Below are 17995 nucleotides of genomic sequence, written 5' to 3' on the forward strand. Positions count from 1 at the left end.
ACTTAACACCTGACGTCATCATCCCCCTCGACTTAGAACTATTTAACCTAACTAACCTAAGGACATCACACACATCCATGCCCGAGGCAGAATTCGAACCCGCGACCGTAGCAGCAGCGCGATCCCGGACTGAAGCGCCTAGAACCACTCGGCTGCAGCGGCAGGCAATCTTGTAGTCAACAACAATAGTAACATCAGACTTTTTGCAGAGGATGCAGTTATGTTCAGCGACATAAAGAGTGAACGAAGCTGTACAATTATTTAGACCTTGATAATGTTTAAAAGTTCAAAAATGCAAAATTGTGCTTTTCACTAATCGAAAAATGTAGTATCCTATGAATACAATATTAGTGAGTCACAGTTGGAACCTGTAAAACTCAGCACTTAACAGATTTTAGTGAGTCACAGTTTACAAGTACTTGGTTGTAACACGTAATAGAGGCATGAAGTGGAACGATAATACAGATCAGTTGGGGATAAAGCAAGTAGCAGACTTCGGTTTACTGCTAGAATACCGACGAAATGCAATCACTCTAGAAAGTAGTTTGCTTACAAAACACTCTTGGAATATCGCTCAACTGTGCGGGGCCCATACCATATGGGACTAGCACGGGGTATCGAACGTATACACAGAAGGGTAGTACGACTGGTCACAGGTTCGTTTGACCCGCGCGAAAGTCTCAATGAGATGTTGAGAGAACTGAGCTGGCAGACTCTAAGATGGACGGAAACTATCCACAGAAAGTCTACTGACAAAATTTCAAGAACCAGCTTAAATGATGAGTCTAGGAATACACTACAACTCCCTACATATCGCCTCTTTAGGGATGAGCATAAGACTAATTACAGTACACACAGATGCATTTAAACAGTCATTTTTCCCGCGCTTCATACGTGAATGGAACGGGAAAAGTCCCTAATAACTGGTTCAGTGGGACATACCCTCTGCCTTGCATTTCACAATGGTTCGCAAAGTATAAATGTAGACGCATTGGAGATGTAGATCTGTGAAAATATTTACGTACCTACACCTGAACCAGAATAAAAAAGTGAATGACAGCTACATATTCACATGACAGCGTACCAACAACCTAACAGAAAAAGCACATGATCATGGTTTCTCTTCTTTTTAACATTTTCATATCGCCCTTGTACCTGAGGTGGCAGGTTTCATGTTCAATTGCACATTAAGCTAACGGCCAGCAACGTAACATTGAGATTCGTTTTCGGTGGTTGCGTTGTTTCTGTGTCGTGCGTGCTTATTTCACGCAATAGAACGTCCTAAACTAGTTGTGAAACTACACAGAAAAGTGATAAGTCTATTACCAGTCTGCTAAGGAAACCCAGTAGTGCACGTTAACTGGCGCCGTGTTGAAGTATCCAGAACGGAAGCGTGAAGCTGTTCCTGGTGCAGCCATATTGTATGGACACACAAACGAGAATCGGCAATATAGCCTGCTCCCGTGCTCAACTGTCAATCATTTTGCCATTCTGATCGGAGTATATTGTTGCAGTGTTAGCATTTGCAAGAAAGAATGCTCTAGTCACTAAGGCTACAATGTATACTCATCTACACCTACATCCATACCGTGCAAATCACTGTGAAATGTAGGTATAACTCAGCGGCAGTGAAAGCAGAAAGAGAGCAATATACTTACTATACTTTAAAATCTAGTAGTTCACACTAATTCTAAGGAGTATCAAAGGTACGTGTATAGAAGAACATGCAACGAAACCAGCTTCCCTTTTACATGAAACAAAAACAAATATGGAATTATCTGCTACACCCAATATTACGGATGCGAGCAGAAATCACGTAGAATACGATCAACATGTTTACAATGCAATTCAAAGAGTGCATGCAGTATATACGAGAAATCATAATTAGAAATACAATGCGATGAAACGAGTTTCTGTTTACTACGAAACAAAGGCAAATACACTCCTGGAAATTGAAATACGAACACCGTGAATTCATTGTCCCAGGAAGGAGAAACTTTATTGACACATTCCTGGGGTCAGATACATCACATGATCACACTGACAGACCCACAGGCACATAGACACAGGCAACAGAGCATGCACAATGTCGGCACTAGTACAGTGTATATCCACCTTTCGCAGCAATGCAGGCTGCTATTCTCCCATGGAGACGATCGTAGAGATGCTGGATGTAGTCCTGTGGAACGGCTTGCCATGCCATTTCCACCTGGCGCCTCAGTTGGACCAGCGTTCGTGCTGGACGTGCAGACCGCGTGAGACGACGCTTCATCCAGTCCCAAACATGCTCAATGGGGGACAGATCCGGAGATCTTGCTGGCCAGGGTACTTGACTTACACCTTCTAGAGCACGTTGGGTGGCACGGGATACATGCGGACGTGCATTGTCCTGTTGGAACAGCAAGTTCCCTTGCCGGTCTACGAATGGTAGAACGATGGGTTCGATGACGGTTTGGATGTACCGTGCACTATTCAGTGTCCCCTCGACGATCACCAGTGGTGTACGGCCAGTGTAGGAGATCGCTCCCCAGACCATGATGCCGGGTGTTGGCCCTGTGTGCCTCGGTCGTATGCAGTCCTGATTGTGGCGCTCACCTGCACGGCGCCAAACACGCATACGACCATCATTGGCACCAAGGCAGAAGCGACTCTCATCGCTGAAGACGACACGTCTCCATTCGTCCCTCCATTCACGCCTGTCGCGACACCACTGGAGGCGGGCTGCACGATGTTGGGGCGTGAGCGGAAGACGGCCTAACGGTGTGCGGGACCATATCCCAGCTTCATGGAGACGGTTGCGAATGGTCCTCGCCGATACCCCAGGAGCAACAGTGTCCCTAATTTGCTGGGAAGTGGCGGTGCGGTCCCCTACGGCACTGCGTAGGATCCTACGGTCATGGCGTGCATCCGTGCGTCGCTGCGGTCCGGTCCCAGGTCGACGGGCACGTGCACCTTCCGCCGACCACTGGCGACAACATCGATGTAGTGTGGAGACCTCACGCCCCACGTGTTGAGCAATTCGGCGGTACGTCCACCCGGCCTCCCGCATGCCCACTATACGCCCTCGCTCAAAGTCCGTCAACTGCACATACGGTTCACGTCCACGCTGTCGCGGCATGCTACCAGTGTTAAAGACTGCGATGGAGCTCCGTATGCCACGGCAAACCGGCTGACACTGACGGCGGCGGTGCACAAATGCTGCGCAGCTAGCGCCATTCGACGGCCAACACCGCGGTTCCTGGTGTGTCCGCTGTGCCGTGCGTGTGATCATTGCTTGTACAGCCCTCTCGCAGTGTCCGGAGCAAGTATGGTGGGTCTGACACACCGGTGTCAATGTGTTCTTTTTTCCATTTCCAGAAGTGTATGAAAGACTTTAAATCATACAGTGAGAAAATGAGACAATGAAAGACCGATAAAATTGAAGCACTCCAAGTGCGGTTGGCAGCGAACCGAGGTCATATTACCGAAAGACCGTGTACGAGTTTTACCCCAGTGCTCTCACATACCGGTTCCAATGTGATAGCGCTCCGTCCTTTTGAAAATTGAAGGATTCGGCATGTTCTCGCAATTTAAAAAGAAGCCAGATCTCCAACACGTGCAGGTTCGTTATCCCTCTATAAGGGAGCGAGTGGGCGGATAGCAGAGCTAACCGTCCCAGGGAGACCCATGCCGTTAACTACATGAACCACAAATGGTAAACCTTTAATTTGGATGCGTAATTTTCTATCGCCATTCTAATAAAACATGTAGTCTTGTGAAACCGAATCTTTTGAGGCCAACTTCGTCGCGTGGTCTTAGGCGCCTTGCCACGGTTCGCGGGGATCCCACCATCGGAGGTTCGAGTTCTCCCTCGGGCATGGGTGTGTGTGTGTTGTCCTTAGCGTAAGTTAGTTTAAGTTAGATTAAGTATTGTGCAAACCTAGGGACCGATGACCCCAGCAGTTTGGTCCCATAGAAACTTACCACCACCATCAGTGATGCCACCTTTGTGTTAACTGAGACTGCAAGAACGCTGACAAACGATTGTTACAAGCGGCGGTTCGTAATGCAACTCGTCAACATTTGAGTGTGACAGCGCGCAGGGAGCTATTTATTTAACCTTGTTACAGTTCTTAAGGAAGCTATACACATAATATGCTCTTTCGGGTCATATGACCCGGTTGTTTTTTAAGGGCACAACAGTAGTAAGCTTTTAAGTGTTATTATGGTTTTAAATTTATGTTCTATTTACTCATCTTCGGTTACATTTGTGCAAGAATTTAGAAAGTATTTCCACCCACTTTTCACACAGGACTCTTGTCTCTTCATGCTCTTCAATCGGATTTGTCACTCAAGCATAACACGTGGGGTAACAGAATCGTATTCTGGCACAACAGCAAGAAAGATGGCTCTGCATCTTTCTGGATCTCATAAACTCTTTGTTGAAACACCATCGATCTGTGAGAGTATTTTTGTTCCGTCGTTACAACTAAAAGTTTTTCTCACCAGATGCTTTTTTGCTTTATTGAGACAAAGCGTCATCAGTGATTTGTAATGAAAGATATTTATAATTTGATTTGTTTTTAAATCGAAAAACAGTACGTTATCAGTTTTTTAGTTTTTATTTACTGTAATTTCTGCTTGGTCTCTCGCCTACATCAGGAAATGCTGTCGGCTAGCATGTCTTTGGTTTCTTTCTTCATTAGACACTTATACTTGTAGCATAAATTTTCCCTTCTTTGCAGAACTATGCGTTTATCACGTTTTACACAGCACACTTTTACGTAACCACTGTTTAATGTTTATGTGTGTACCTCTATGTGTTTATTGCGTTTTGTAGTGTTGCCAAGATTGCCGCTAGTTTGATTTTGACCTATACTTCTTTGTAGTTAATTATATAGGTATTATGCTATTTAATTACGTTACTATGTGTTTATATACCATGTAAGACTAATGAAGAGGAATGGTGATGGAGTTGTTTTTGTGGTGAATACATGGGAGATGGAGAAGCAAAGATGAGTGGACATAAAGTGCATGATTGTGTGGAGAGTTAGTAGGAGAAAAAGGTGAGGAACAAGAAGTGAAATGAAATTGGGAGGGCAGGGTGCTGGGCGGGAGAGGGTGAAGGATGGAAAAGGATATTTTCCTTTTCATGGGATTTTTTCTATTATTTTATATAGTGGATGGTTTCGCATAATTCTTTTTCGTCTTTGAGCAATTGTTTATTTTTTGTTAATGCTTTGTGTATGTGGAAATTTTCATGGAAAGGGAGGAGGTGTCGGTCGTTACTAATTGTTGCGATCTTCATATCTTTTTCAATATTGCTTGATCTGTGGTATTACTATTTTAGATGATCTGCAAATGATGAATGGTTTGTACCGTAATTCATTGCTCAGATTTATTCTTTATATCTTTTGCCAAATGTCCTGCCAGCGATTACATTGTACATTTTTTCACAATCTCTGCGACTGAACTAATAACATCAGGTTGTTGTTATCTGATTTCGGTTTTGGGATGTGCTTTCGTACTGAGTTGTTTGTTTTGTGAGCTATGATTATGCCTTGTTGCTTGCATATGTTACTCATTCCATGCTTGAATTTGTTATGGTAGGTCATTGTGTGCCATTTTTTGTGGTAGTGCAGTTTGTATGTGTTAGTGAGGTTGGGTTAGCTTTTTTCATTATTTGTGTCTTCATTTTTCTGTTTAGTTTGCGTATTATTGTTTCTTTGCGTCCATTTTAATGCTGTCTTTTTTATAATGGCCAGCTGTTTTTGGTAATCAGAAATGCTTAGGGGTATCCCATTCAGTCTGTTTAACAGGTACCTGTTTTTGGTAATCAGAAATGCTTAGGGGTATCCCATTCAGCCTGTTTAACATGTACCTGACTACAGCCTTTTTCTGAGTCTGTGTTTGGTTTACGGTTGCATTTAAGATAGTGTCACTTGTTGTGGGATTTCTGTAAATGTCAAATGTGTACTTGTGACTGTCAAATGTGTGTTCATGATAGTTTTCTTACGATTATGTCTAGAAAGTTAAGAGTGTTTTCTTGTTCTTCTTTTATTATGAACTTTATGTTTTGTCTGTAGTATTTATGTCGTTATGTAGTTGCTGTTTTCTATATTTAGGTTCATTTACCATACATATTATATCATCAATGTATCTGTACTAGTAGATGACATATAGCTTTCCTTTGTTATTATGTCTTTAAATATTAATATTTCTGTATGATTCATGATAATGTTGGTGAATATTTCTAAAATAGGCGACTCTATGGGTAAACCTTCTTCTGTGTACTATTCTTGACCGAATTCTAAATAATTTTGTTGTTACTAACAGTAGCAATTTTATTGCTTTATCAGTGTGTGTGTTCACGAGGTAGCTCGTTGTGTGTTTTCAGGCTCTCTTCAATCAGTTTTATGGTTTCATTAACAGGGATGCAGCTGTAAATACTTCGTACATCAAAGGAGATCTGTGTTGCTGTGCCAAGGATTTTAATGTCTCTGTTGTGTTCTACTAGCTGAGTGATATAGTTCTATCACATGCGACTGCATTTGTTTTCCTAAGAGGTATGTGGGACCTGCTCTGAAGTTAACTATTGAATGGACAGGGTAATTTTCGTCATGAACCTTAGGTGGACATCTTATGTTGTGGGCTCAAGAATTTTTTTCTTTGTATAAATCTTTGTTTCTCCCTGTCTGTAAATGTATACACTATGGTTTTGAGGGTGTTTTTAACATGTGTTTGAAATCTGTCAGTTGGGTGCGATTTTAAATTTTCTATGTTGTTTTTGCTGATGAATGTTTTTCTATGTATTCTTTTGTTTTCACGAAGACTACAGCGTTCTTTTACGCTTTCAGTTTTTTCTTTAGATTTTTAAGTTTTGTTTGAACACAATTGTTTTTGAAACTACTGTTTTTTTAAATTTGTGTTGCTATATTTTTAATTTATCCTGTTATTGATACCCCAGTTAGCCTTGTATTTTATTACTGTTGTCATTCTTTCCTTCTGTAGAGAGAATGTATTCAGATTCCATAACTAGATCTTCTATTAGTTGTTCATTTGCTGATGAGTTAACACAGTGTTTTAAACCTTTTTCTAAGAACTGTTGTTCGTTTCCATTTAGAAGTATATCTGTAAAATTGCCCACCCTTCGTTAGAAATGGTTTGTGTGAATGTGTTTGTTGGTGTGGGGCTTTGTGTGGTGCAATTTGAGATTTTCAATTTTCTTATTATGCTTTACTCACATTTTGTTTATTGCTGTGCAAGCTCAGCGTTCGTCGTTTTCCCTGACGGAAGCGAAAATTATAGGATTATTTAATTTTCATGGTATCTGAAGGTGAACTTCGCATAATTCTTGGTTTAGCATCTGTTTTTTCGTATATAGTGACTTAATTTCCTGTTACAGCCAGGTGTTTTAAGAAGCTTGGCTGGCTACTTTTGCTGCTTTCGAAGTGTTTTTCATCATTACATTTATTTATTTTGGCATCAGATCATTACGTTTACGCTGGTTATTATATTTGATGGTATCAACGGTTTTATACCGATTAAAACGAATCTTCTTGAACTGGTAACAGAGGTCAACTCAGAATGCTTGACAATGGGTCATTAAAATCTTCATTTGTGTGGCCATAATGTCGTAGTTTCTTAACAATTCCTGAATATATTTCTGTTCTGTTGTACAACTACGAGAAAAGGCGTATTTTTCTGATCGCAGGCGTTTCGTTTTATTGAGGTAAAGCATTATCAGTCCTCTGTAATCAAAGATATTTACAGTATGATTTGTTTTTAAATCGATAAACAGATCATTAACAATGTGTGTTTTTACTTACTGTAATTTCTGTCGGTTTCTCTCTTACATCAGACAATACCATCTGCTAACAAATCTTCAGTTTCTTTCTTCATTAGACTCTGACACTTGTAGTCTAACTTTTTTCTGCTTTGCAGAACTGTGAATTTTTTGTTTTACACAGCACACTTTTTCGTACACCATTGTTTAATGTTAATTTGTATACTTCTAAGTGTGTATTGTATTTTGTAGTGTCTCCAATATTACCATTAGTTTGTTTGTGACCAATACATTGTCTTCTAGTTAATTATATGTGTGTTATTCTATTTAATTATGTTGCTGTATATTTATAAACTGTGTAAGTGTAATGAACGAATAGTGATGGCGGCAAGTAACGATAGTAATTCAAGTGTAAAGTACAAAACAAAAAACAGTTAAAAGCAGGGAATAGCTTTTGTGTGTAGATTGTGGTGTAGAAAATCCTACCACATTGATCGTGTAGGCCTTAGTAACGGTGAATCCCGTGATGTGACACGTTTTAAAGAGAGAATTAAGTTTCGTTGTGGAGCCTTCGAGAAGAGATTGGGTATCGAACTTTTCTGTGGAATGAAAATATGGGAACCTACAAAATTATAAAGTTGTATTAACAGTTGCATCAGCTTACTGGAGTTAGTACAAAATCATGTCGAGACAACAAGTGAACTAGCAAACGATAGCTCAGCAATAGATGCAAAGCTGGGTATAATTCTCAATTTAGTCGCAATATAAGAGAAATATTTACTACAGCCATCAAAGTGTTCTGCAAAACGAAGTTAAGAAACCCCTGAAAACAGCGTGAAGTGTGTGGAAAGTGATCCTATGAAACAAAAAACAGAAATTGGTGAGCTAGACAACCAAAATAGTAATCAAATGAAACATTGTGCATCAAAGCTCTCAAAACATCAAAAATCTGAGAAAACAGTTCGTTACGTCTCCGCAAGTGATTTACCCAGATATTTAACTAATAGCCAACAGCAAAACGATAGAGATGGATGCAGTTCAAATGTAAGTAGGAAACAACCCACGAATACTAACACAATGTATGTAGTGACTTTATATGTACAAACAACTTTCCAAGTAAACAAAAATACGCTCCAAAACTATCGAATGAAACAGAAATAAACCAGTGTTACGATCCACATAAGTCAAACAATCTTGCAAATACCAGTGACGAAAACTGCAGAAAATGCAGTGGCACCATTCCAAGATTTACACAGGAAAAGGAAACGAAATGTACCCTTTGGCAATGAAGCAAAAGCCTTCAGGAGTACTGAATGAAAAAATACGTTGACAATGTGTCTGAATAACACAAGCTTTCGTACAAAAGCGCACTATTAAGCACCAAACAGAATGTAGGTTCACTATAATAGAATTATGTTGCATTTGGAAATGCCAGACCCTAAAGCAGAATCACGACAGTAGTAGGTACTGGAGACGAGCAAGGAATCCTGTATGGTAAAAAAAGAGCATGATTACATCTGAGCAAAGTCAAAAGTGGGACAGCTCCTGAAAATGTCATTAATTTCCTGCAAAAGACTTTCCTAACCATAACATGTTTAGAGCTGAAAAATGGAAGCAAAGGGGCTCAGTAAAAGTGTCAAAGTTAGTGTGAGTTTGGGCTTAAAGATAACATAATGGGTAACACTATACACCTGAAACATATTGGGATAAAGAGATATTAACTCGGAGAATTACCAATATTTCTGTGTAATAGACTCTTCTAGGCACCAAGACCTTTTAAGTTTAAAGGGAGTAAGCTACACAGCTGAAAGACCAGGAATTCTGATATCAACACGTAAAAAAAGAAATGAAACAGAACATAGAAAAGAAGCTGACACTAATTTGAGTTCCAAATATTTCAACAAAATGTTCAGTATAATGCAAAAAAAAGCAAAGGAGATAGACGTTTTACTTGCTGCAGAGATACCAAATATCTTCATAATGACAGAGCATGGACTGAATGAAAATGAAATAAAAATGTATAATTTACAGCGTTATAATAGAGTATCATATTTTTGCAGAATTAAACACAAAAGTCGTAGGGTAGCACTGTATATGATTAGTACAATAAGTAAATGTGTTGTATGGCAAGTTGCAAACTGGAGAGAAATATGTTTTGAAACAGCAGCAATTCAAACAAATTTTGGAAAGAACAAATGTCTAGTGTTTGGTATGTATCACTCTCCAAGCTCTAGGACAAAATGTTTCCTAACAGATCTTGAAGTATCAGTACTACTCAACAAAGTTATTAAAGAATTACTACACTTAGTAGTTGCTGGTGACCTAAATATAAATACATCGAAAGGGAGTATGTGTACAAAATGTTTTCGTGATGTTGTAAATAATTATAGCATGAAGCTGCACGTAAATAGTCCATTAAGGAGCACTGAATCATCAGACACAATAGTAGATCTTGCTTTTGCAAATTTACTTTTAAATAAACGGAAAGTACACATAATTAACACACTCGTTTGAGATCACCATGGTCAGTTAATTGAACTACAGAATAAGAAATCTGGAACTGGAAATGTAGTTGTAGAGAGTAGGCTGACAACTGCTGAAAAGCTCAACATATTAGAAATTTTATGCGGATCAGAAGACCGGAATGCTGTATATAGCAGTGATGTGGAAGAAAGCTGAAAAAGTTTTATTGCAGCCTTAACGTACCACATAAACATGGCTTCTCCAAAGATCAAAAGAAAGATAAATGTTAGCATAGGAAGAAATTGATCACAGAGAGATCAAGAATGCTGGAGAAGACTTGCAGGTATCAAACGAAAGGTACAGGAAATGTAATAGTCAAGCAGACTGTGAAATGCAGGGGCAAAAGAAGAGAGAATACAGAAAGATGATAACGCATGCAAAATAGAGCTATTAGAAACATCAAATAGGAACTTCATCAAATATTTCTAACACAGAATGAAATTTTCACTTGGCACACAGTTTTAATCTACCAGGAAGTTTCATTTCTAAGACTCTCTGAGTACATATAGATACAAACAAGAATGAATCAAATAAGACAGAAAGTGGGAAACTAGTATTTATAGCACAACAGAAAGAACTAATTGAAATGTGTTCCACTCTAAATCATTATAATGTAAATATAGTTCTCAAGCTAATGAAGCAAAGTGAAGAATTGGCTAAAAAAAATATAGCTCCACCAGAAATAACAGAATGTCTATTCCGATTTCCAACACATGAAACAGCGGTTACAAATATAATAGGATCGCTGAAAAACAAAGATACCAAGGGCATAGATGGAATATTTACAAAACTAATCAAACACTGCTCACAGTATCTAGTTAAGCTTCTGACGTTCTTACCAGACTTGATAACGAAGAAGAGACTGTTCCCTACATGTCTGAGAAAGAGTAAAGTAGTGCCAATTTGCAAAGGTGGTGGCAAGGGGCATCCTGGGGACTACAGACCTATAACAGTTACACCCACCTTATCGAAACTTGTCGAAATATCTATTAAAATAGAGTTAAAAATTTCATAGGAAAACAAAATATCCTGAATGAAGCACAGCATGGATTTAGAAAAGAGAGATCTACTGAAACAACTGCAGCAAGTTTCAGGACATATATAATCAGAGCTTTGGAAGAATGAAAGGAAGTTTTAAGCATATTTCTTGCTCTCTCAAAAGTCTTTCACTGAATATGACATACAACGCTGTTAGATAAGCTGCATAGAAATGGTATCATAGGTAAAGAAACCAATGCGATAAACTCATTTATAGAAAACAGAGAACAAAACGAAGAACTAAGATACAATATAAACAATAATATGGAACCCTTTTTGGTAAAGTACAGGGTAGCACAAGAGTCAATACTTGGTCTACTAATGTTTATATTGCAAACTATGTAAATAATGTGGCAGCATCAATAAAATGAAATGTAACCATAAATGCAGATCATATATCCCTCTTGTAAGTAGCAGCTTAATAAATGATTTACAAACAGAAGCTATCACAGACATAAAAAGGGCAAATGAATATTCAAGTGAAAACAAACTATTCGTAAATGAAAACAAAACCTATATGAAAATAATTGCAAAGAGAACAACAAAGGTAGAGAAGCTAAATATAAGACTTTGGGGCACATTGCTAACAAAAGTTGACAGTTGCAACTGCTTGGGATTGACAAAAGACACACTTATGACTTGGGAAAATTGTACAGAAATAAGGAGCAGTGAATTTTTAATGATGAAAATGTGTTACACAGTTAATGTAGACACACTGGCAAAGATATAATATTTACTAATTCATCTGATTCTGTCATACTATATGATGATATGGGGTAGGGCAGCAAATATGCATATGAACAGACTGCTGAAACTGCAAAAAAGAAAAAAAAGGCAATCAGATATATTGGAAGGATATTATCAAGAGAGTCTTGAAACACCAAATCCAAAGAATATAAAGTTATAGCCATGCCCTCTGTTATCATATTTGAAAGTATCATGTATATCAAATTAACTGTTAGACTGATGCTAAACAGAGAATTACACAATTACACCACAGGAGTAAAAGAAGATGACTGTCACATCAACAGTAGCTGACTATAATTGGCTGCTAAAGACCGTACTAAAGCAAGATGTGTATTACACAACAGATTATCAAACACTTTAAAAACAATGGAAGCACTGCAAGTTTTGAAATCAAAACTAAGAAGAACTTAAAAACAGCATGTTTGTAAAGTGTTAAAGAATATTTTGAGAGACCAGTCCAAAAGAGTTAGAAAGATTTTTCAGTACTAAAGCAATAACTTGGGAACATGAGAATTTTTCACCCATTGCAGCAGAAACTGAAACTGACTGTATATATATAGTAAATTAAATTAATATTAAATGCTTTGTTTTACTTTTTTCATTAATTATTTTACATATATGTGTAAACCTATTGTAAAATAACCCTGTATTTCCACAAATTGTATGTTGCACTCTAGCTGAAATTGCAAATGTATACTGACATAATATGTGCTCAGACTGTAATTTGCACTGCAGGTGGAATTTTTAATATATACTGATGTATCTGACATATCTCTAAACAGTGATCTAAGGATGAATATGTGTGAAAATGTTTTTTTTTCCTTTTTCCTGTGGTGTGTGGGGCAGAGAGAAACAAAAATGAGTGGACATAGGTGTATGGCAGTGTGATGGAGAGCGAGTTGGAGGAAGTGAAATGAAATCGTCAGGATGGGAGGGGTGTGGAGGGGAAGGGCAGGGTGTTGGGTGGGAGAGGGTGAAGGAAGGAAAAGGCTCCTTTCTCTTTCATGTTCTTTTTCAGTTATTTCGTATAGTGGCTGGTTTACAATATTTATTTGGTCATTGAACAACTGTTTATTTTGTGTTAATACTTTGTGCACGTGGAAATTTTCTGGGAAAGAGAGGACACATTGGTCTTTACTGATTCTTATAATGTTCATATCTCTCTCAATATTGCTTTGTCTGTAGTATTCCCATTTTAGATGATCTGCAAATGATAAATGATTTGTACTGTATTTCAGTGCTATGATTCTTTCTTTATACCTTGTGTCAAATGTTGTGTCAGTGATTCCGGTATATATTTTTCTATAATGTCAGCAACTAAGCTGATAGATACCAGATTGTTGTTATCTATCTGGTTTTGATTTCGGTTTTGAGGTGTGATTTCGTATTGCTGGTCGGAGTGGTCGTGCAGTTCTAGGTGCTACAATCGAGAGCCGAGCGACTGCTATGGTCGCAGGTTCGAATCCTGCCTAGGCCATAGATGTGTGTGATGTCCTTAGGTTAGTTAGGTTTAATTGGTTCTAAGTTTTAGGCGACTGATGACCTCAGAAGTTAAGTCGCATAGTGCTCAGAGCCATTTGAAGCATTTGATTTCGTATTGAGTTGTTTGTTTTGTAAGCATTATTATGCCTTGTTTATTGCATATGTTACCCATTTTATGCTTGAATTTGTTATGATAGGTCATTGTGTGCCATTTTTGTGGCAGTGCAGGTTGTATGTGTTAGTATGGTTTGGTTAGCCTTTTTATTATTTGTGTCTTAATTTTTCTGTTCAGTTTGTGTACTATTGTTCACTTGTGTCACTTTTGAATGCTATCTGTTCTATAATGGCCAACTCTTTTTGGTAATCAGAAGTGTTCAGGGGAATCCTGTTCAGTCTGTTTACCATGAATCTGATTGCTGGGTTTTCTGTATGTGTCAGTCTGTTTGTGACTGTTTTTTCTTATGCTTTTTCTAGAAAACTTGGTGCGTTTTCTTGATCTTTTTTTATTGTGAATTAAAAACAAATCGAATTGTAAGTATCTTTAATTACAGGCCACTGATGATGGTTTATCTCAACAAAGTGAAATGCTTCACATGAGAAAATCATGCACTTCTTTTAGTTGTAATGATAGAACAAAAACACCCTCAAGAACTGTAAAACAACTACAAACTATATGACCACACAAATGAAGGACCATATGATTTATACATACTAGCCATTGATAACAAACCAATATAAGTTTCAAGTGTAATTTGATCCAATTCTTTCTAGCCATCACCATAAACTTTTTGACCCTCAATATTAGCATTTCTCAATATTATTGCTCACAGGAGTTTGAAAAGAAGATTTTTTATCAGTTACTATGGATATAGTACATCAACTACATCTTTTAGCACCAGGAGTCAGTTTCATAACGTTTGCACTGGATGCTCTTCCAGTTGGTAGAAGAGGTTGTAAATTGCAAGTGTTATTTTCGTGTTTTAACAGAAGCTCCTGTACTGATTGCACATTGGCATATGATGTATTAACTCCTGAAGCGTCTTCTGAGTCAGATGTAGGATGAACAGTGTCATCACTGGTGTGATTTTCTTCTTCAGAAATATTCTCCTCACTGTCGGGTGTATTTACTAATAATTCCAACTGCTCACCAGAAAGAAATCATTTCGTCATAACAGCTGCACAGAAATTACTACGTAAGATTTGTTAAGTGTGTCAGCACCAAACAGTTGATCAAACATTCTGGTGGCAATAACGATTTGATAACTGAAAATTATAAAGCGACCAGTCTAGTTGCGCAAGTTCACACATTTCAACAATATGCAAGCAGAGACATTATACATGGATTTCAGACATGTATAAATAACGTTTTGCTGCTAATGTTATTTTGTGTATGCTTTGAATTTTTAAACAATCGTGTCATATAGATCCAAGAGGCCTAAGTTTAATGAACTAAGCAATATCAAGAGGGAGAAAGCTCTTTTTCCTGAATTTGAACCTTTATTTATGTGTAACGTATAGAGAAACAAAGTCATTATTTTTCGAATACCAGCACATACATATGAAATCGTTACAGAAGAAAAAACTTCTTTCAGTTCGTACTGAACAGCAGGGTTAATCGAGATTCTCGGGGCCAAGAAATATGGTCAACTTCTTTAAGTATATAACACACATTAACTTAAAATCTAACGTTTTCTTCTGATTTATCCAGAGAACACACACACAATCGCAAAAACAGAGAGGTCGAAACCAAGACCTCCAGCTTGTGAAGAAGACAATTTTAAATCAGTCTGGATGGATAAGGCTGTCTAACGTAATGATTCTAGTGAGAATGGGTGATGACACTATCAAACGATATCTAGTTTATTTCCTTATTTACATGCACGGAAAAAAAATCTGCTTAAGGGGGGTGGGATGTGAAACGGGCCGACTTGCAGCAGGAGAGGCACCACAGGACATTTTAATTTCCACTGTCTTACTTATAAAAATAAATTCATAAAACTTTGTCACCATGACCAGGAAGGATTCAGAATTCACACTCATTGCAGTGTAAGTTCGAAAACATAACGATGTAATTTTTTTTACATATGAAATTTCATCATTTTTTCACTTACTAATGGCAGCATTTGTTGCTATAGGTACACATTTCTTCAGAAGTAAGAGAGATTCTTCGATGAATTTTGTACAGCATTCAAACCATACTTAAAGGTGTATGGGTTGGGTTGGGTTGGGTTGTTTGGGGGAAGAGACGAAACAGCGAGGTCATCGGTCTCATCGGATTAGGGAAGGATTTGGAAGGAAGTCGGCCGTGCCCTTTCAAAGGAACCATCCTGGCATTTGTCTGGAGCGATTTAGGGAAATCATGGAAAATCTAAAGCAGGATGGCCGGATGCGGGATTGAACCGTCGTCCTCCCGAATGCGAGTCCAGTGTGCTAACCACTGCGCCACCTCGCTCGGTAAAGATGTATGAAATTCTAGAATTTTCCAAATCTATTAGAAACTGTGGCATAAATTGAGGCAATTAACTATAAAATTTGTGTTTTTTCTAAACATGAAGTTTAAAATATATCAGTTCATTCGTTTTTTCATAAATTAAATAAATTCTAAAGTTTCATTCACCTGTGAGTATGGAATGTATGCTGTGCAAAATTCATCGAAGAATTTCTCAAACTTCTGAAGAAAAGTGTACCTATAGCAACAAATGCAGCCATTAGTAAGTGAAAAAATGATGACATTTCACACGTAAAAAAAAATTTATTTTGTTATGTTTTCGAACTTCCACTGCAATGCGTGTGAATCCTGAATCCTTCCTGGCGATGCTGACAAAGTTTTATGAATTTATTTGTAAAAGTATAGACACTGGAAATGAAAATGTCCTGCGATGCCTCTCCTCCTCCAAGTCGGCCTGTTTGACGTTCTACCCCCCTTAAGTAAAATGCAAACTGTTAGTCTTTGTATCAAGCAATATTCATTTGCACGTCTTCCTGCATGCAGAAAAGACTTTCTGATCATGTGGCCTTCATGTTTACACCGTGTCAGCCTCAGAGAACGATACTGAGCCAAGTGGCGCAATGTCATTTCTCAAAGTCAGTGGGATAAGGATAAAGGGAGAAATGTGTTTCGAGCAATCATGTCCAATGAAACGTTCTGTAATTGGTTGCGTGTCCTGCGATTTGATAAGAAATCCACTACAGAGGAAAGACGTTCTCATAATCTTGCCACAGTTGGGAGAAGTGGGCAGAAGTCTCACTTACACTCTGTAGTCAAAATGAATATGTTACTGTCGTCAAACAGTTAGTAGCATTTGGAGGGCGCTGTCTATTCTAACAGTGTATCCCAAGTAAATGAACAAAGTATGGAATCAAAATATGGATGCTGTGCAACAGAAAATATTCTTATGTACCTAGAACCCATATTTGCATAGGAAAGCAGATCGGAACAGCTCCGGTAAAAATCAGGGAATGAGGGTACGTGTTGATCTCACTTCTGAGTTGGAGGTCGAAACATCACATGTGACAATATTTTTATGTCTGACAATTTAGTACAGCTGTTCATGGGGAGATAATTACTTAATAATGTTGAGAATTAAACGAAGGAATAAGCCATAACTTCCACAAAATATGACCAACAAGGTAGTTCATAGCTCATCGTTTTACTTCACAAATGACAAAACTGTGGTCAGTTATATGTCTAACGGAAACAAGAACGATGTGCGAATGAACGCGCTCCAATCTGATCATGAAACCTGTGACAGGGCTGATAAGAAGCAAAAGATGAGTTTGGATTAATATTCATCGAAAGGGACTGTAGACATCCTTGATCAGCTAACAAATACACATACATTCAAATGAGAAACCAGCAGGTGGCCCTGACAGTTTTCCAAAATGTTCTTGATGTGTCTGCTTACAATGCATATGTCATGTGGCCTTCTATTGACCCTAATTTGAATGCAAGAAATTCAACTAGAAAGAGAATATCCCTGAAGGGATTAAAAAGTCATTGGTAGCAGACACTCTGCAGCAAGGACGCATTCTCCAAGAACAGAATATTTCCTCAGAATGATCAGGGGTGTTCAATACCCCAAAGATGTAGCAAGTGTATCAGAATCTGTAAAAACAAAGAAAGCTACTAAACTTGCAATCTGTAATTTCTGTCCGAGAAACAAAGACAATAAAACAAATATATTGCGTTGAAAATGAAATAAACATGTTTGCAAAATATGTCACCTACTTGTTTCCAAACTGCAATGAGTAAAAACTGAAATTAGAAAATATATATATAATGCTTTCAAAAATAATCTCCTAAAGTGAACACCGTGGTTTCATATTTATTATTTTGTCCATACTTAAGTGATTCATGGTGTGGGTTCCTGTTGTCATTTCCTAGTTCATGAACCACAGGCAACGTATGAGTGGCCATGTAAGTGGTCCCGACAGTCGGGA

At 38.1% G+C, this 17995-nt stretch overlaps 1 protein-coding gene across 6 annotated transcripts in view; it reads left to right on the forward strand.

The window, feature by feature from the left end:
- The window catches only part of LOC126416434 (solute carrier organic anion transporter family member 74D), a 237976-nt gene that overhangs the window by 29530 nt on the left and 190451 nt on the right, over window positions 1–17995 (forward strand). For 4 of the 6 annotated variants that reach the window (XM_050084167.1, XM_050084159.1, XM_050084182.1 and 1 more), the window contains one exon: window positions 6412–6545. The exons of the other annotated variants lie outside the window; for them this stretch is intronic. The gene's annotated coding sequence lies outside the window, so the exon portion shown is untranslated. The remainder of the gene's footprint in view (window positions 1–6411; window positions 6546–17995) is intronic. 6 annotated transcript variants of the gene reach the window in all.

This window comes from Schistocerca serialis, chromosome 1 (genome assembly GCF_023864345.2).
Source record: "Schistocerca serialis cubense isolate TAMUIC-IGC-003099 chromosome 1, iqSchSeri2.2, whole genome shotgun sequence".
Lineage (NCBI taxonomy): Eukaryota > Metazoa > Arthropoda > Insecta > Orthoptera > Acrididae > Schistocerca > Schistocerca serialis.